The 20,255-nt window shown below is 46.3% G+C and overlaps 1 long non-coding RNA gene across 5 annotated transcripts in view; it reads left to right on the forward strand.

Moving 5' to 3' along the window:
* The first annotated feature begins 6,281 nt into the window (after positions 1-6,281).
* The window catches only part of LOC132389267 (uncharacterized), a 39,603-nt gene continuing 25,629 nt past the window's right edge, over positions 6,282-20,255 (forward strand). For 4 of the 5 annotated variants that reach the window (XR_009510470.1, XR_009510472.1, XR_009510468.1 and 1 more), the window contains exons 1-4: positions 7,478-7,513; positions 10,593-10,703; positions 16,397-16,586; positions 19,493-19,573. This is a non-coding gene — a long non-coding RNA (uncharacterized LOC132389267). Of the gene's footprint in view, positions 6,342-7,477; positions 7,514-10,592; positions 10,704-16,396; positions 16,587-19,492; positions 19,574-20,255 lie in introns of those variants that run through there. The other variant, XR_009510469.1, reaches the window with a different exon arrangement.

The following is a 20,255-nucleotide window of genomic DNA, read 5'->3' on the forward strand; positions in this document are numbered from 1 at the left end:
GTCTGAAGCTGCCTGGTCAACACTCATAGCCCGTACTTCTCTCTGTATGACAAAAAGCAGCGTTACGGAATGTTAAGAATTTACATTTGAACTGTCCAGTTTTGCAAAACCTTTTTCTTTTTCAATATATTTGCTGATTTCTTACGTAAAGGAATGCAGAGTACAGTAGGATATATAATATATATCGATTACAATATATGGAAATCACAAATATAGTCTCATTACCCCGTATCTGTACACAATAAATTTAAACATAATATTGAAAAGAGATTATTTTATTATACAAAAAAATCTAAACCCACTACCAGAAAAAGAAAAAAAAACAGCTGTTTGGTTAAAAAGAAGTGTAGGAAAAAGTCCTTTTCATATAATAAAACATATTGTTAGCCAACATCTGTGCTCAATAGCAAATAAAAGATTTTTAAAATAATTCTAAAAAGGTCCCCACAATGTTAAAAAAAATCTTGTCTAGGTTCAGAAATTAAACAACGAATCTTCTCTAAATTTAAGCATGACATAACATCATTTAACTAATGAGTATGAGGAGGCGGAGTGGCATCCTTCCACTTCAGCAACAATGCCCTCCTGGCTAGAAGAGAAATGAAGACCAAAATATGCAAATCATTTACTCCAACAATACCAAATGAGGGAGTCAAAGGATTAGGTTTAAAATTTACTTTAAAAAGCACCGAAAAACTTTGGAATACTTCCTTCCAATATTGAGAGATTCTAATATTCCAATAAAATTGAGAGAGCTTATCTTTAGTCATATGGGCCCTGTGAACCATTTTAAATTGCAGAAGGGAATGACGGGCACATAATGATGAGGTATTAAACAATTTAAATGTTTTATTCCAAGTGATCTCAGAAGCTGGAATCTGTAAATCGTGTTCCCAGAGATTTTTAATATTGCCTAAAGGAATATTTCATATTTCTCCCAACAACATACCATAGATGATAGATATAGATCCATTATGGAAGGGTTTCAAATTAAAAAATGTATCATGTAAGTTCTTATCTGGACTTTTAGGAAATGTATGTACTTGAGAATGCAAAAAGTCTCTAATTTGTAAACATCGAGAAAAGTGAGATTTGGGTAGGCTATACTCAGCATGCAATTGTTCAAATGAAGAGAGACGATCTCCAACAAACAAATCCTGAAAACATTTAATACACAATCTATTCCACTCCTTAAAAACTACATCAGTCATAGAAGGTTTAACAAATAGTTAGAAATATGGGATTTCAAAGAGAAAAACGCAATAAAACAAAATATTTTCTAAATTGTACCCAAATACTCAAGGTGTGTTCAACTACAAATTTATCAGTTAAATTACATAAAGATACAGGAACTGACGATCCGAGAAGTGAAATGATAGAAAATTGATTAACAGAATTAGCCTCTAAAGGAACCCGAACCGAACAGACCTCTCGATTAACATAATGTAACCAAAACGTAAGGTCCCGTCTTTTGACTGCCCAGTAGTTAAAACTAAAATTGAGAAAGGCTAAACCTCCATTCTTTTTATCTTTTTGAAGATGAACTTTATTTATTCGATAAATATTAAGTGTCCATATATAAGAAGATATAATACAATCCAGGCAATCACAAAAGGATTTCGGAATAGAAGCAGGTACGGTCTGAAATAAATATAATAATTTAGCCAAAAATTTCATTTTAATAGAATTAATTCGGCCAATCAACGATAAAGAAAGGGGTGACCAAGTTGATAACGCCTTCTTAATATAAATCAGAGATATTTTCTTTTAAAATGAATTTATAATTCGCAGTAATTGCTATGCCCAAATAAGTAAATTAATTTCTTACAATTTTAAATGAATTAGTATTAAATAATATCAAATTATTCACAGGAAAGAGTACACCCTGATGAAAGTTAAGCTTATATTCTGAAAACTGACTAAAGCAGGAGAGTAAGGTACGGATGGTAAAGAAGACTCCACGTTGGAAGTGTAGAGCGAAAGGTCATCAGCAGAAAGAGACCCGAAGCGTCCACTGTACCTCTCCCTATAGATGCTGCCCGGCCTACTGCGTTCCACCAGCATTTGTGTGTGTTGCTTCCATTTCCTCGTGCAGATTTCCTCGTGTTTGCAAAAGACAGCCTTGTCTGGTTCCACGTTGAAGTTTAAACGGTTTAAAATTCTAAGAGTTAGTAAGAACATGAACGGAGGGAGATAAATAAAGTAATTTAATCCACTGAATAAAATCGGGCCCAAAGTTAATTTTTTCTAAAGTTTTAAGTAAAGAACTCCTTTCAACTCGATCAGAGGCTTTTTCAGCATCTAAGGATATCACACATTCCGATATCTCTTTAGAAGCAGAATAAATAACATTCAATAAACGACGAATATTAAAGTGGGAGTATCTAGTTTGAATAAACCCAGTCTGATCATGAGAAATAATAGATAGCAAAATACTTTCAATACTACGAGCCAGAAGTTTAGATAAAAGATTAGTATCAACATTATGTATGGAAATTGATCTAAAAGAAGAGCGTTCAGTTGGATCCTTGTTCTTTTTTAGAATTAGCGAAATAGAGGCTTCATAAAAAGATTGTGGCAACATACCCAATGTAAAAGAGTTGGAGAGGACTGAATATAAGTTAGGTATAAGCAAAGAGGAAAAAGCCGTATAAAACTCTCTGGAAAATCCATTAGACCCTGGAGCCTTCTCCGAGTGCAAATAGTGAACATCCTCGGCAATTTCCTCATAAAAAATGATTTGATCCAACAATTTCCGATTATCCTCTGAAAGTGTAAGAATCGATCTAAGAAATTATTCATTACAAAATTATCTTTAGGAGGATCAGAACTATACGGTTTAGAATATAATTCTCTAAAAGTATTGTTTATTTCTGAATGATCAGTTGTTTTATCACCATTAGCTTTATCAATTTCATTAATTTGGCGTTTATCTATAAAGGTCTTTGATTTGCTAGTCAATAGTTTACCCGTTTTATCCCCATGAACATAAAACTGTTAAACCTTTTAAAAGTTGAATTTCAGTTGGATAAGTTAACAGCAGACCGTATTTAGTTTTAATTTCAACACGTCTTTTATATAAAGCTGGATCTGGATCCAAAGCATATTTTTGGTCTAATTGTTTCACTGATTGGCTAATTCAATTCATTCCTTGTTAGCTTTTCTCTTAACACTTGCGGTAAAAGGAATAATATGTCCTCTAATATAAGCCTAAAATACATCCCATAAAATAAGATAGAAGTCTCTTCTAGCGTATTCTCTTCAAAAAAAGACTGATTTGTCTCTCCAAAAATTTGTAAAATTCTTTATCGGTTAACAGAGTTGGATTAAAACATCAGAGTCTGTTTATTTGGGAGATACCAGGAAGATTTAAAGATAAAAACATAGGAGCATACAAATTAGCAAACACCATTAATTTATTATCTAATTTCCCTAACACTATAACAAACGCTCATTGGTATCAGACACTGCATTATGTTGAACTAAAGTAACTGAATTGTCTATAACAACCGAAACTCCTCTTGCCTTCGCCTGAAATAAGGAATGAAACAATAAAACTTTCTAGCGGCTGAAAAGACGCAAATGATCACATTTACGGACATGCGTTTCTTGTAAAAAAAAATAATTGAGACATTTAGTTTCTTAATATATTAAACGTATTACGTTTCACAAGAATAAATCTAAATAAATTAATAGGATGGTTTATATTAAATATTGCTTAAGAGAGAGGTTAGAAAAAAACCGCTGGGATGCATATTAAATCCAAGCAATAAACTTTACGATAAAGTTACCAAGCAACAAATGAAGCTAAGAGAACAAAACAGCTGCTAGAAACGAAAAAAAAAACCCCAGCCCGCACCCAAAGAAAAATCCCTCACAATTCGGATCTTCTGGCTTTCATAATCAATCACACCTTTCCGACGAGATTCACGAATTAAAAGTTCTTTTGTTTGAAAGTGGTGACGACAGATTATCACTGAACGGGGTCGATCTCCTGAAGGGGATCTTGATACCTGCCATCTCTGAGCTCGGTCTATTTTAAGTGGCGATTTTAAAATATTCGGAAATAAATTAGCCAAATGGTTTCCAAAAAATTCCGAAGGCTGATTGCCTTCCATTTACTCTTTAAGACCCGGAATACGCATGTTATTTCTTCGGGTTATGCTTTCTAAGTTGTTAATCTTCTGTCTTAATATGTCATCACCCTTTGACCGCTTATGACAGATCTTTTCCAGGTCATGAGTCTTCCTATTCAAGATTGTCAAAGTGTCTTCATTTTCTTTTATCCGTTTATCGTGTTCACTTAGTGTAGAATCCAATTTTACATCCATTCGTTTAAATTCGGTGCTGAGTTGCCGGAGTTCCTGCTGGAACTCCTCCAAAAGTTCATTTTTATGCTTCCGAAATGTCTCCAAAATAGATTTCAAAGTTATAGCAGGGTCCTCTTCTTTTTTTGGTAGCTTTGGCACGACTCATCGTAAATCAATATTGCGTTTAAAAGTAAGTTTACAAATCAATTTAGAATCAATAAGTTAAGTAGAGTAGGAACAATTATAAAAACGCTGCTACTCCATCAACAGCCAGTAGGCTCTTTAACACACAATTAAAACGAACAGCCTCCTTCTCCGTATTGAACAAGCGGCAATTGCAGATAAGTTCAAAGTAAAATGTATTACCAGACTACATACACGTCATCACATGCATATCTGAGATTCTCGTTCCTGCCGGCACACTGAGCAAATCTATAGATCAACAACTGCAAACTGTAAACATGAGGAACTGTTGACCGTAAACAAGCTGTCCAAATGCAGGTGTAAATAAATAGCCATAAATAACTAACATGAAGTAACAAGATAACAGATTCCCTGAATATAACTATCAGCTTTTCTTCAAATGCCTGATAGTTGAGGGGCAGTAACTGCTCTTGAACCTGGTGGTGCAAGTCCTGAGGCACTTGTACCTTCTACCTGATGGCAGCAGCAAGAAAAGGGCATGAACTGGGTGGAGAGGATATCTGATGGTGGATGCTGCTTCTCTGCGGCAACGTTTCATGTAGATATGCTCAATGGTTGCGATTATTCTACCCATGGGGGGGGGGGTCTGAGGGTGAGGAGTCCCGGTGAGGGCGTCTGAGTGTGTTTGGAGTGACTGAGGGCAGGGAGGGTCTGTGGGTGAGGGAAGGTAGTAGCTGAGGATGATTCAGTGAGGGAGGGTCTGGTAGTGATGTTTTTCAGTGAGGGAATGATTGAACGTGAGGGAGGGAATGAGGATAAGCAGTGTCTCTGTAGGAGGGACTGAGGGTGAGGAACGTTCTTGGTTAGGGCGAGTATGCGAGTGAGGGAGGGTCCGGGGGTGGTGGGTCGCAGTGAGGGAAGATTTGGGGGTGAGGGTCTTGATGAGGGATGTTCTTGGGGTGTGGAGGGTCTCGATGAGGGAGGTTCTGAGAGTGGGGAGGGTCACAGTCAGGATGGTGTTAGTGAGGGGTGACTGAGGGTGAGGAGGGTCTTGGTGAAGGAGGTTCTGAGGGTGGGGAGGGTCACAGTGAGGATGGTGTTAGTGATGGGTGACTGAGGGTGAGGAGGGTCTTGGTGAAGGAGGTTCTGAGGGTGGGGAGGGTCTCAGACCATGGGAACTCTTACATTGAGTGTTGGTCTGAGTAACTCCTGAGGTAGAGATGGGTCTGAGGTGAGGGAACACTCTAGGATAAGGGATGGACTGCGGAAACTCATGGGGTAAGAGGACATTGTCTCTTGTAGCAGCTCCAGGGATGGGCTGAAAGATCTCCTGAAGTAGTGGGAGGATTGAGGTGAGGGAGCTCCCTTGGGTGAGGGATGGATCCGAGGGAGCTTCTGAGATCAAGGGACCATCTGACTTGAGGGAACTCCATAGGGTGAGAGATGGCTGGGTCTAAGGGACTGACGAGGGAGCTTCCGAGATAGTGGGGTATTCGGAGTGATGAGCTCCTGGGGGTGAGGGACGGTTTTGAGAGGGAGCTCCCGAGGGTGAGGGAAGGTGTTGAGAGGGAGCTCCCGAGGGTGAGGGACGGTGTGTTGAGGGGGAGCTCCTGAGGGTGAGGGACGGTGTTGAGAGGGAGCTCCCGAGGGTGAGGGACGGTGTGTTGAGAGGGAGCTCCCGAGGGTGAGTGACGGTGTGTTGAGGGGGAGCTCCCGAGGGTGAGGGACGAGTCTGAGGTGGGCAGAGTCCCAATGGTCAGAATCCACTGATGACGGGTCTGTTACAGGAAGGTGTCAGACTGAGAGCGATGGACTCTCCGTGTCAGAGGCAACGTCTGGTGAGGAGCTACAGGGGACCATTGAACAACAGATGGAAACCAGGCTGAGGTGAGAGATGGAGCTGAGACTGGGAGGGTGAACATTTCCTCTGGTCTCACTCCCCACTGAGATATCACTGCTGTCCCATCCCTGCCCCTATTATCCTGAATTAATCTCTACAACACTGTCCACCATGACCCTCTGCTCTAGAATTACCTCCCGAGACCCCTCCACCACTGAGTGTATGTCCCTCATGATTGTCTACACCTCTATAAGATGACCACTCATTCTCCTACACTCCAATGGGGACAAAACAAAAAGTCCCAACCTGCTCACCCTCTGTCCATAACTCAGTCCCACGAGTCCTGGCAACATCCTGGTAAATCTCCTCTGCACTCCGTCCAGCTTCATGATATTGTTCCTGTCGCAGTGTGACTAAACCTGAGCATAGTATTCCAAATCTGGCCACACCAACATCTCGTACAACGAATAATGTCAGAACATAGAAATAGGAACAGGAGAAGACCCACAGACACGAGACAATCTGCAGATGCTGGAAATCCAAAGCAACACACACGAAATGCTGGAGGAACTCAGCAGGTCAGGCAGCATCTGTGGAAAAGGGTAAACAGTCGACGTTTCAGGCTGAGACCCTTCATCAGGACAGAAGGGAAAGAAGAGAAGTCCGATTAAATAGGTGGGGGAGTGGAGGAGGAAGTACAAGGTGGTGGGTGATATGTGAAACCGGGAGTGTGGGAGGAGGTGAAGTAAAGAACGGGGAAGTTTGATGGAAGAGATAAAGGGCTGGAGAAGAGGGATCTGATAGAGGGTAGAAGACCATGGGAGAAAGGGAAGGGTAGGAGCACCTGAGGCAGGTGATGGGCAGGTAAGGAGGTAAGGTGAAAGAGGGAAAAGGGAATGGTGAGGGGGGTGGGGGCAATTACCAGAAGCTCAAGAAATCGATGTATATGCCATCTGGTTGGATGCTCCCCAGACAGGTGTTGTTCCTCCAACCTGAATGTGGCCTCATTGCGACAGTAGAGACCATGGACTGACGTGTCGGAATGGGAATGGGAAGCAGAATTGAAATGGGTGGTCACTGGGAATCCTGCTTTTTCTGGCAGATGGATCGTAGGTGCTTGGTGAAGCGGTCTCCCAATTTTCGTCGGCTCTCTCTGATATACAGGAGGCCACACCAGGAGCACCGGATACAGTAGATGGCCCCAACAGACTCACAGGAAGTGAGTGAAGGAATTGTAGTGAGGAAGGAGGTGTTGGGACAGGTATGACTCTTGTTCCGCTTGGAAGGATGAATACCAGGAGGAGATCAGTGGGGAGGGACGAGTGGACAGGGAGTTGTGTCGGGAGTGATCCCTGTGGAAAGGGGGGGGAGTGCGGGAGAGGGCGAAGGCACAGAGTGAATCTACCTCCACACCGTCCCATCACACACTCCCGGGGTCACACACAGAGTGAATCTCCAACCACACTATCCCATCTCAAACTCCCGGAGTCAGACACAGAGTGAATCTCCCACCACACCGTCCCATCACACACTCCCGGGATCAGACACAGAGTGAAGCTCCCTCCACACCATCCCATCACACACTCCCGGGGTCAGACGCAGAGTGAATCTCCCTCCACACCGTTCCATCACACACTCCCGGGGTCAGACATAGAGTGAATCTCCCTCCACACCGTCCCATCACACACTCCCGGGATCAGACACAGTGAATCTCCCTCCACACCGTCCCATCACACACTCCCGGGGTCAGACACAGAGTGAATCTCCCTCCACACCGTCCCATCACACACTCCCGGGGTCAGACACAGAGTGAATCTCCCTCCACACCGTCCCATCACACACTCCCGGGTTCAGACACAGAGTGAATCTCCCTCCACACCGTCCCATCACACACTCCCGGGGTCAGACACAGAGTGAATCTCCCTCCACACTGTCCCAACACACAATCCCGGGGTCAGACACAGAGTGAGTCTCCCTCCACACCGTCCCATCACACACTCCCGGGTTCAGACACAGAGTGAATCTCCCTCCACACCGTCCCATCACACACTCCCGGGGTCAGACACAGAGTGGATCTCCCTCCACACCGTCCCATCACACACTCCCGGGGTCAGACACAGACTGAATCTCCCTCCACACCGTCCCATCACACAATCCTGGGGTCAGACACAGAGTGGATCTCCCTCCACACCATCCCATCACACAATCCCTGGGTCAGACACAGAGTGAATCTCCCTCCACACCGTTCCATCACACACTCCCGGGGTCAGACACAGAGTGAATCTCCCTCCACACCGTCCCATCACACACTCCCGGGGTCAGACACAGAGTGAATCTCCCTCCACACCGTCCCATCACACACTCCCGGGTTCAGACACTGAGTGAATCTCCCTCCACACTATCCCATCACACACTCCCGGGGTCAGACACAGAGTGGATCTCCCTCCACACCGTCCCATCACACACTCCCGGGGTCAAACACAGAGTGAATCTCCCTCCACACCGTCCCATCACTCACTCCCGGGGTCAGACACAGAGTGAATCTCCCTCCACACCGTCCCATCACACACTCCCGGGGTCAGACACAGAGTGAATCTCCCTCCACACCGTCCCATCACACACTCCCGGGGTCAGACACAGAGTGAATCTCCCTCCACACCGTCCCATCACACACTCCCGGGTTCAGACACAGAGTGGATCTCCCTCCACACCGTCCCATCACACACTCCCGGGGTCAGACACAGAGTGAATCTCCCTCCACACCGTCCCATCACACAATCCCGGGGTCAGACACAGAGTGAATCTCCCTCCACACCGTCACATCACACACTCCCGGGGTCAGACACAGAGTGAATCTCCCTCCACACCGTCCCATCACACTCTCCCCGGGTCATACACAGAGTGAATCTCCCTCCACACCGTCCCATCACACAATCCCTGGGTCAGACACAGAGTGAATCTCCCTCCACACCGTCCCATCACACACTCCCGGGGTCAGACACAGAGTGAATCTCCCTCCACACCGTCCCATCACACAATCCCGGGGTCAGACACAGAGTGAATCTCCCTCCACACCGTCCTATCACACACTCCCGGAGTCAGACACAGAGTGAATCTCCCTCCATACCGTCCCATCACACACTCCCGGGGTCAGACACAGAGTGAATCTCCCTCCACACCATCCCATCACACACTCCCGGGGTCAGACACAGAGTGAATCTCCAACCACACTATCCCATCTCAAACTCCCGGAGTCAGACACAGAGTGAATCTCCCTCCACACCGTCCCATCACACACTCCCGGGATCAGACACAGAGTGAAGCTCCCTCCACTCCATCCCATCACACACTCCCGGGATCAGACACAGAGTGAAGCTCCCTCCACACCGTCCCATCACACACTCCCGGGGTCAGACAGAGAGTGAATCTCCCTCCACACTATCCCATCACACACTCCCGGGGTCAGACACAGAGTGAATCTCCCTCCACACCGTCCCATCATACTCTCCCAGGGTCATACACAGAGTGAATCTCCCTCCACACCGTCCCATCACACAATCCCTGGGTCAGACACAGAGTGAATCTCCCTCCACACCGTCCCATCACACACTCCCGGGGTCAGACACAGAGTGAATCTCCCTCCACACCGTCCCATCACACAATCCCGGGGTCAGACACAGAGTGAATCTCCCTCCACACCGTCCTATCACACACTCCCGGAGTCAGACACAGAGTGAATCTCCCTCCATACCGTCCCATCACACACTCCCGGGGTCAGACACAGAGTGAATCTCCCTCCACACCATCCCATCACACACTCCCGGGGTCAGACACAGAGTGAATCTCCAACCACACTATCCCATCTCAAACTCCCGGAGTCAGACACAGAGTGAATCTCCCTCCACACCGTCCCATCACACACTCCCGGGATCAGACACAGAGTGAAGCTCCCTCCACTCCATCCCATCACACACTCCCGGGATCAGACACAGAGTGAAGCTCCCTCCACACCGTCCCATCACACACTCCCGGGGTCAGACACAGAGTGAATCTCCAACCACACTATCCCATCTCAAACTCCCGGAGTCAGACACAGAGTGAATCTCCCTCCACACCGTCCCATCACACACTCCCAGTGACAGACACAGAGTGAATCTCCCCCCACACCGTCCCGTCACACACTCCCGGGGTCAGACACAGAGTGAATCTCCCTCCACACCGTCCCATCACACACTCTCCAGTTGGCTTGCCACCTTCCTGCCTCCCTCCCCTCATCTCCCATGTCCTCTACCCCTCAGTGACAATGACTACAAGGAGGACGAGGAGGAACTGAGCGAGGTGGATTCCGATGATGTTTAAGAGTTCTCCGATGACCCCGAGGATGAGAATTACATCCGTTCATCCGATAGGTGTGTGTGTGTGTGTGTGTGAGTGTGTGTGTGTGTGTGTGTGTGTGTGTGTGTGTGTGTGTGTGTGTGTGTGTGTGTAAGTTTGAGAAATCGATGTTCATGTCATCTGGTTGGATGCTCCCAGACAGAATATAAAGTATTGCTCCCCCAACCTGAGTGTGGCCTCATTGTGACAGTAGAGGAGGCCATGGACTGACATGTTGGAATGGGAATGGGAAGCAGAATTGAAATGGGTGGCCACTGGGAAATCTTGCTTTTATCTCCAGTCAGAATGTAGGTGCTCGGTGAAGCGGTCTCCCAATTTTCACTGGGTCTCTCTGATATACAGGAGGCCACACCAGGAGCGCCGGATACAGTAGATGCCCCAACAGACTCAGCTCACCCGGAAGGACTTTTTAGGGCCCTGAATGGTACTGAGGGAGGAGGTGTAGGCACAGTTGTGGCTGTAGTTCTGCTTGCAAGTGTAGCATCTGTGCCCCCAATTTACCCCCATTCACCTAGGGTTAACCGCAGTCGCCCCACCAATAGTAAAATACTTCGGTGTAAATACAGTGTAATGCCCCCCAGTACACGCCCGCAACACAAGTATCAGACAATACACCAAAGGCGAGTAAATAATTGCAACTTTATAGTTATTTCCTAGTGATGGGTTAGTAGAAACAGATAACCTAAAAACGCCGAATCAGTAGGTTCATCAGTTTGTGCACATAATATTTTAATACATTGGAGCTCACGCCTCCGGTTCCATCCACAACGACCTTCCGAGCCTTTGGCCACCGTCCAAACCGCCGACGTCCAGTATCCGCTGCCCTAGAACCGCTGTCCACTCCTCACACGTCCATCCTCCTCGCTCGCCTCCCGAGAAAAGACCGTGAACTCCTGCTCAGCTCACAGATACAAGATAGCATAACAATTCTTCATCGACTAGTTCCCCCCTTAGCTACAGTTATAACCCAAACATTCCAGATACTGAAACACATTACAGCATTAAGTAACATTACAGGGAAGCCATTTCATTATAACAATACAAAGAAGCCATTTTGTTAGCCTGAACAGTTAACACCACAGTTACTGAGAGCCCGACATAAGACTTTTACTCCTGTATATGAAGGTTGTAAGTTGTAAGGTCAATTCCAATTCAATGTACACAGGCCTCAGAACAGTAACTAGGATGTAGACTATAAATTGCATGTAAAAAGGGACAATGTAATGATAACTATGGGGATTTCAATTTGCAGGTAGATTGGGAAAATCATGTTGGCGTTGGATCCCAAAAGAAAGAATTTGTAGAATGCCTACGAGATGGCTTTTTAAAGCAGCTGGTGGTTGAACCCACCAGGGAAAAGACAAGTCTGGATTTGGTGTTGTGTAATGAGGTAGTGATCATGATACAGAATTCACCCTGCAGTTTGAGACGGAGAAACTAAAATCAGATGTATCGGTATTACAGTGGGGTAAAGGGAACTACAGAGGCATGAGAGAGGAGCTGGCCAAAGTTGATTGGAAGCGGACATTAGTCGGGATGATGTCAGAGCAGCATTGGCTGGAGTTTCTGGGAATAATTTGGAAATGCAGGATAGATAAATACCAAAGAAGAAGAAATATTGCAAAGGGAGGATAAGACAACTGTGGTTGTAAAGAGAAGTCAGTTACAGCATAAGATCGAAAGCAAGGGCATACGGTAAATCAATAATTAGTGTGGACCTGGAGGGTTTTAAAAACTAAATGAAGGCAATTAAAAAGAAAGAACAAGAAAAGATTAAATGTGAAGGTTAATTAGCCAGTAATACAAAAGAAGAAAACAAAAGGTTTTTCAGGTATGCAAAAAGTAAAATTGAGACAAGTGGAAAATGACACTGGAGAGGTCATAATGCAGTATTAAGAAAGGCGGCCAAACTTAATAAATATTTTGTATTTGCCTTCACTGTGAAAGACACCATCAGTCGGCCAGAAATTCGAGTGTCGGGGGCAGAAGTCAGTGTAGTTGCTATTACGAAGGAGAAGGTGTTTGGGTTGGTGAAAGGTCTGAAAGTCGATAAGTCACCTGGACCAGATGTACTACACCCCAGGGTTCTGAAAGAGGTGGCATTAGTAGTGATCTTTCAACAATCACGAGATTCTGGGATGGTTTGGGAGGAATGGAAAATTGTAAATGTCACTCCACTCTTTAAGAAGGGTGGGAGGCAAACAACAGGAAATCAAAGGCAACAAAAAACACCCAGATTGAGAACAATGGGCTGTTCATTTCACACACGCAGGTATCACATGTTGAAAGCCACAGATGCAAATTCACCCACAGATGCAAATTCACCCACTAACAGAACTGAGAGGAGTTCCTGGAATAGGGTGCTGAGCTGATGTAGAGAGTGAGACAGAAAAGTCGGGGGGGGGGGGGGGTGAGGTGAGAGAGGGTCAGAGAGATGCCCATGTAGTTTGTGGGGCTGAATATTCAGTTTCTCTGCAAAATATTCCAGATTATTCACTCTGCCTCTGTGGCCATTACAGTTCCAATAGGAACATCCCTCTGGTTAATTCTGCCCCGTTCTGTTCTCCTGTTTGCCACCAGATGAAAACAGACTGAGAACAGAGGGGTTTTCACATCATAGACACAGGTCACATTTGGTGAAAGGTCGCAGGTCAAAGTAAGAGGCATTGGCACAATGTGAGGTGTTGGGGGGTGGGGAAAGTGGAGAGGAAGAAAGTGAAAGACAGTTGAGGTGAGAAAGGAAGGGGGGAGAGAGAGAGAGATTGACAGTGTGATTCACAGTGTCATACAACAGTGAAACTGGCCTCCCCACCATTGAGCACATCCAGAAGGAGCGTTGACACAAGAAAGCTGCATCCATCATCAGTGACCCCCATCCAGACCGTGCTCTCTTCCCCCTGCTCCCATTGGGCAGGAGATACAGGAACCTCGGGTCTCACACCACCAGGTCAAGCACAGTTATTACCCTTCAATCATCAGGCTGCTGATCCAGTGAGGATAACTTCACTCACCTCAAACTAAACTGATCCCAACACCTTGTTCACCTTAATAACCAGGGATGTTGATTAATTTAACTGAAAATGTGGTCCTTTTTTCACCATGGAGCCAAAAAACAGAGAAAATTGTACAGCATGGTGAAACTAAATTTCAAAAACTGAAACGTCATTAGTCTAAATATTCATTCCGTTTGCTCAGTACTTAATTGAACCGCCTCTCACAGCCAATAGTCTTTTCAGATGTCTTTATTCGCTTTGTACAATGTAAGGGAACGGGATTTGCCCATTAACTCCTGTAAATTTGCTCAAACTGTGCCAGATTAGTTGGGAAGTGACGGTCGACAGCTTTATTGTCGTTTTGCCAGAGATGTTCAATCGTGAAGGTCAGGACTCGAATTGGGCCTCTCAAGGATGTAGACATAAAACATAGAACAGTAAAGCACAGGAACAGCTCCTTCAGCCCATAATGTTGTGCCGATCCAGCTACAAAGCAAATCAGACAGACTAATCCCTCCAACCTACAGAATGTTAATATCCGAACATCTTCCACACATCCATGTGTCTATCTAAACATCTCTTAAAAGCCTCTCGTGTATTTGACTCTACCACCACACCAGACATCCATCACTCTCTGAGTAAAAAACTTACCCCTCACATCCCCTTTGAACCCAACTCCTCTCACCTCTAATACATACCTGTATGAGACATTTCAACCCTGGGGAACAGATACTACCTGTCCACTCTATCTGTGCCTCTCATAATATTATAAACCTCTATCAGATGTCCCCTCAGCCTCCTCCGCTCCAGAGACGACAACCCAAGTTTATCCATCCTCTCATGCCCTCTGAACTGGGGAGCATCCTGGCAAACCTCTTCTGTACCCTCTCCAAAGCCTCAACATCTGTCCTGTAGTGATGTGACCAGAACGGTTTGCAACAGTCCAGATGTGGCCCAACCAGAGTTTTATGAAGTTGCAACATAATCTCTTGACTTTGGAACTCAATGCCTCGACTAATAAGAGCAAGCATTCCATAAGCCTTCTTCACCACCTTATTGAACTGTGTAGCCACTTTCAAGGAGCTGTGAACTTGGGTCCAAAGATCTCTCGGCTCAGCAACACTGCTAATGATGTTGCCCTTAACAATGAACTGTCTCCTTGCATTTTCCCTGTCAAGGTGCAACACCTCACATTTACCTGGGTAAAGCTCCATCTGCCATTTCTCAGCCCATATCTGCAACTGATCTATATCACACTGTATTCTCTGCACGTCTTCCACACTATCCACAATTTCACCAATCTTGGTATCATCCTCAAACCGGGCTGGTGTTGCCAAGCCCCAGTGGGTCACCTCCCCCAAGTAGGATCCATAGAGGTGTCATCAAAGATGCCCTCACCCGCATCTCCTCCACTTCCCGCACTTCAGCCTTTAACCCATCCTCCCGTCACCACAACAGGGACAGGGTTCCCCTTGTCCTCACCTACCACCCCACCAGCCTCCAGATCCAACATATTATCCTCGGCAACTTCCGCCACCTTCAACAGGACCCCACCACCCAGCACATCTTTCCCTCCCTACCCCTCTCAGCTTTTCGCAGGGATCGTTCCCTCCGCGACTACCTAGCCCACACATCCCTTCCCACAAACTCCCACCTGGCACTTATCCCTGCAAGCGCAAATGCTACACCTGTCCCCACACCTTCCCCCTTACCACCATTCTGGGCCCCAGACAGTCCTTCCAGGTGAGGCAACACTTCACATCCAAGTCTGCTGGAGTCGTCTATCGCATCTGGTGCTCCCGGTGCGGCCTCCTCTACCTCGGCGAGACCCGAAGCAGTTTGGGGGACCGCTTCGTTGAGCACCTACGCTCCGTCCGTCACAATAGACAGGACCTCCGGGTTGCCACCCACTTCAACTCTGCCTGTCATTCCCATCTAGATATGTCCATACATGGCCTCCTCTACTGCCATGATGAGGCCAAACTCAGGTTGGAGGAACAACACCTCATCTACCATCTGGGTAGCCTCCAGCCTGGTGGTATGAACGTTGAATTCTCCAGTTTCTGGTAATTCCCCCCTCCCCCTTTCCCCGTCCCTCTCTGCCTCTCTCCCCTTTCAACTTTCTGCTCCTTTATCTCTACAGTTCTTTCATGCTTATCCCCTCCCCCTCCCTCCTTTATCTTTCCTCTGATTGGTTTTCCACCTGGCGCCTCTAGGCCCTACCCCCTCCTTTATCTCTATTACTGGGCTTCGGCCCTCTCTTCCTCCCCATTCCTGATGAAGGGTCTCGGCCCAAAATGTTGGCTACTCTTTTCTCACGGATGCTGCCTGACCTGCCGAGTTCTTCCACGTTGTGTACATATTCTTTGATCCACAGCATCTGCAGTTGTATATTTTTGTTGTCCGTAGAGATGTACTCGTTTCTGAGGTTAATGGCCACAGGGGAACCCTTCCTAATCCCCTTACCTCCCCTTCAGACTGGGGTTGTTGTTCTCACACCGGTCCACAACCCTCTCCACGTCCTCTCTGTACTCCAACTGGTCATCGTTGTTGCTGAGGCCACAACCACTGTTGACAGGGTTTGATCTGAATCCCGAGATACACTCATGTGTCAGCAGGGGGCTGAGCATACAGACCTGGGGAGCGCCAGTGCTCAGTGTAATGGGACTGGAGACTTTACTGTCCACACAGACTGACTGTGGTCTTTCATTCAGAGTCCAGGATCCAGTTACAGAGGGACGTGTTGACACCCAGAGAGGGCAGTTTCTAGGGTACGATGGTGTTAAATGCCAAACTGGTGTATAAATGTGAGACCCCATTTTCCAGGTGGGACAGGACAGAGTGGATGGCAGAAGCTAATGCATCATCATTGGATCAATTCAATCCGAACCAGAAAGTGAACCGGTAAGGGGGCAATGTAGGCGGGAGAGAGGCTTTAATGTGCTCCATGACCAGCCAGTCAAAGCATTTCATAATGGCTGATGTCAATTCCACCAGATGATAGTAATTTGGACAGGTTACTGTCACCTTCTTTGGCCCTGGAATGGTGGTTGCCATCTTGAAAACTGAGGGACAATGGACTGCTCGAGAGAGATGTGGAATATATCCGTCAGCACCTCAGTTAGCTGGGATGCACAGTCATTCAGAACCCGACCTGGTATATTGTCAGCTTTGTGTGGGTTAGCACTGGCCAGGGTCTTCCTCACCTCAGCTTCAGCCAGACGGAGGGTCTCCTCCCCTGGGTGTCTCTCTCACCAGCACTTTGTTCTGTGCCTCAAACCGGGCTAAAAGACATTCAGCCTGTCGGGGAGTGAGGCGTCCTGGTCCCTCTGATCCAAAGACAGCATCACGATCCCTCAGCCATGCATGGCCCTCTGCAGTGAGCCATGGCTTCTGACTTGCCCCACACAGGTGTGTTTTGTAATGGTAACAGTCTCAGTACACTCCTCTATGTAGCTGGTCACAGAATCCACATATTCCTCGATGTTAACATGGTTGACATAGGTAGCAGCCTTTCTGAACATTCTGTTTCAAAGCAGTCCTGCAATGCTGAGATTGCTCCCTCAGAACTGGTTTGGCCGGTTTGATCAGTGGTTTGTGTGCTGGAATTAGCGTAACAGACAAGTGATCTGAGAGCCCAGTGTGGGGCAGGGGAACAGTTTTATATGCTCCTGGTATGTTAGTATAAACCAGGTCTAGTGTACAGTCAGTTAATTCTGCTCTGTTCTGTTCTCCTGTTTGCCAGCAGATGCAAACAGACTGAGAACAGAGGGGTTTTCACATCAGAGACACAGGTCAAAAACAATGTATTGAGGGGAGGGGATTAGAAGAGCGAGAAAGTGAAAGAGAGCAGAAGTGAGAGAGGAGGGGAGAAAGAATCGCAGTCATACAGCACAGAAAGAGGCTCTTTGGCCCACTGGGTACGTGCTGACCATCAAACACCATTGACACTGATCCTACCCTAATCACTCGTTATTGTCTCCATATTCCCCCAGTGGCAGTTTTCTGTGGCCATTTAATCTACTGATCAGTGTGTGGAATCAAACCAGGACACCCTGCTCCAGAGTTACCTCCTGAGGCCCCTCATCTCATTATGCAAGAAGACAACACACCAGGAGCAGAAGATGTCCCGGACCCTCGAGTGATTTGCCCCAGTCCCACACCAGTACACAAGAATGGAGAAACCTGTTAAAAGTAGTGGGGTCAGCATCCATGATCAAGGACTCCTACCACCCAGACTATGGTCTCTTCCCACTGCTTCTATTGGGCAGGAGATACAGGAGTCTTGCATCTCACATCACTAGTTCAAAAACAGTTGTTACCTTTCAATCTTCAGGCTGCTGAATCAGAGTGAATTCACTGAATTCAGCAGCCTCCATTCCAGAATCCAGTGTTGATGAAATATCCCTTCTAACATCTTCATCTCTTGCAAAGCCCCGGAGTGTATTCCATCTGGTCCAGGTGATTTACCTACCTTCAGCCCTTTCAGCTTCCCAAGCACCTCCTCCTTACCCCCACTCTTACCCCATGACACTCTCCAGTTTCAGATGTACAGCTGCTTTCTTCCATCGTACAGACTGACACAAGAACAATTAGGATGGGAAACAACTTCTTTCCCCGGGCTGTCAGACACGGAACTCCCAGCCTCCTGCCAGGTCACATCACACTTGAAGCATGATGCGGTCTACTTTTTAACTTGTGTCACAAATGCACCTTATTATTTATGAATCTACAAGTGGTGATATTAACGTGTGTGTGTTACCTGTATGTCCGGAGGAACGTTATTTCGTTTGGTGGTAAACGTGTGTACTGTTGAATGATAATAAACCCAACTGGAACTTGAGCTTGAAAACATTTATTAAATTCATCCACCAATTCTACGTCCAATCATTACTACCGCTCCAGCATCATTTTCCATTGGTCTGATATCCACTCTCTTGTACCCTTGATTTATCTAAAAAATCTTTTTGTGAGCTCTTTTATATTATTGGCTAACTTACTTCCATATTGCATCTTTTTTCTTTTTTCCCAGTTACCTTCTATTGGCTTTTAAAAGCTTCTGAATCCTCGCACCTCCCACTAATTCTTGCTCTATTCTCTGTCCTCTATTCTGCTTTTATGCTGACTTTCACTTCCCTTGTCATCATGGTTGCATCAGCCTCCATTTAAAAGACTTCTTTTCTTTGGGATTTATCTACCCTGCACCTTCCGAATTGCTCCAGAAATTCCAGCCATTACAGTTCTACTATCATCCCTGCAAGTATTCCCTTTCAATCAACTTTGGCCAGCTCCACTCTCATGCCTTCTCTTGGAATGCAGCGCCAATCTGATTTTCCAAATCTGCCTGCATATTGAAAACCCCATGACTATCGTAACATTGCGCTTTTTTCATGCTTTTTTAAAATCTCCTGTTGTAATTTCTACCCCACTGTTAAGAGTCTTGTATATAACTCCCAACAGGGTCTTTTTATCCTTGCATTTTCTTAACTCAACCCCCAGGGATTTAACATCTTCCAATATTATTCACCTGTTTCTAAGGATTTGATTTTAGTTTTTAGCAAGAGAGACACCCCACTTCCTCTGCCTACGAGCCTGTCCTTCTGAATGACGGAGGAGGTTGGGGGATGAGCAAACGGAGGGATTGGGAAGGAGTCTGTGTGTGGAGTGTGTCAGAGTGATGGAACTGAGACTGGGGGAGTGTGGTGGAAGAACAGAACTGGCTGGTGTGTGGACGTTGCAGGAAGAATCAGTCTCAGCCCTGGACCTATCCTCCAAACTCCATTTCTCACCTGGACCTTCTCTCGTCCCAGATCCGGATAGGAACACAAGCCCCAACGCCGGGCAGGAGAAGCCGACGGACACCACGTGCAAAACCTATGAGATGATCCCAGGTAACCACTGAGTTCTGATAGGGGATCGTCAGGTACTCCTGATCACAGGGACCCTTTCTGATGTATCTGGCCTTCGGGTGGTTGGGGTCTGCATGGAGCATCTCCCCAAACAGAGACTGGCATTCCCTCTCCCCCAAACCCCACCACTTTCAGCCCTGGTGGGGGGGGGGGAAGGCCTTGCTCTGACTGTCCCGTGGAACTGGCATGCAGATGTTTCAGAGATGTGCAGGAGGGGTGGAATTCTTTCGCAAGCAAGACATGGATATGGAGAAAAGGGTTTTTGATTACACAAAAATTTGTGCTCATGTAGGAGAAATTGCTGATAATTGACTTGGCGTTGAGAAGTTCTGACAATGTCAAGTTGCACTCGGGGAGACACAATGCAGGGTCAGACATTGAGTGGGGGGTGCAATCACACTGATGGGATTGAACAACACACCCCAAGCAGTCACCGGGACATTGAATAGATATGTAATCAGGTTAAGGAAATGTGTAAAAATAATGCAGTTGTTGTCATGGGGGGTTTCAACTTCCCTCATGTAAACTGGGACCACCTTAGTGCAAGGGGTGTGGATGGGGCAGAAAACAGGTTATTTTCTTTGGAGCAGTGGAGGCTGAGGGAAGATCTGATCGAGGTTTTTATGATTATGAAGGGCTGAGATGGAGCAGATAAGGAGTGTCT

This window comes from Hypanus sabinus, unplaced genomic scaffold (genome assembly GCF_030144855.1).
Source record: "Hypanus sabinus isolate sHypSab1 unplaced genomic scaffold, sHypSab1.hap1 scaffold_520, whole genome shotgun sequence".
Classification (NCBI taxonomy): domain Eukaryota; kingdom Metazoa; phylum Chordata; class Chondrichthyes; order Myliobatiformes; family Dasyatidae; genus Hypanus; species Hypanus sabinus.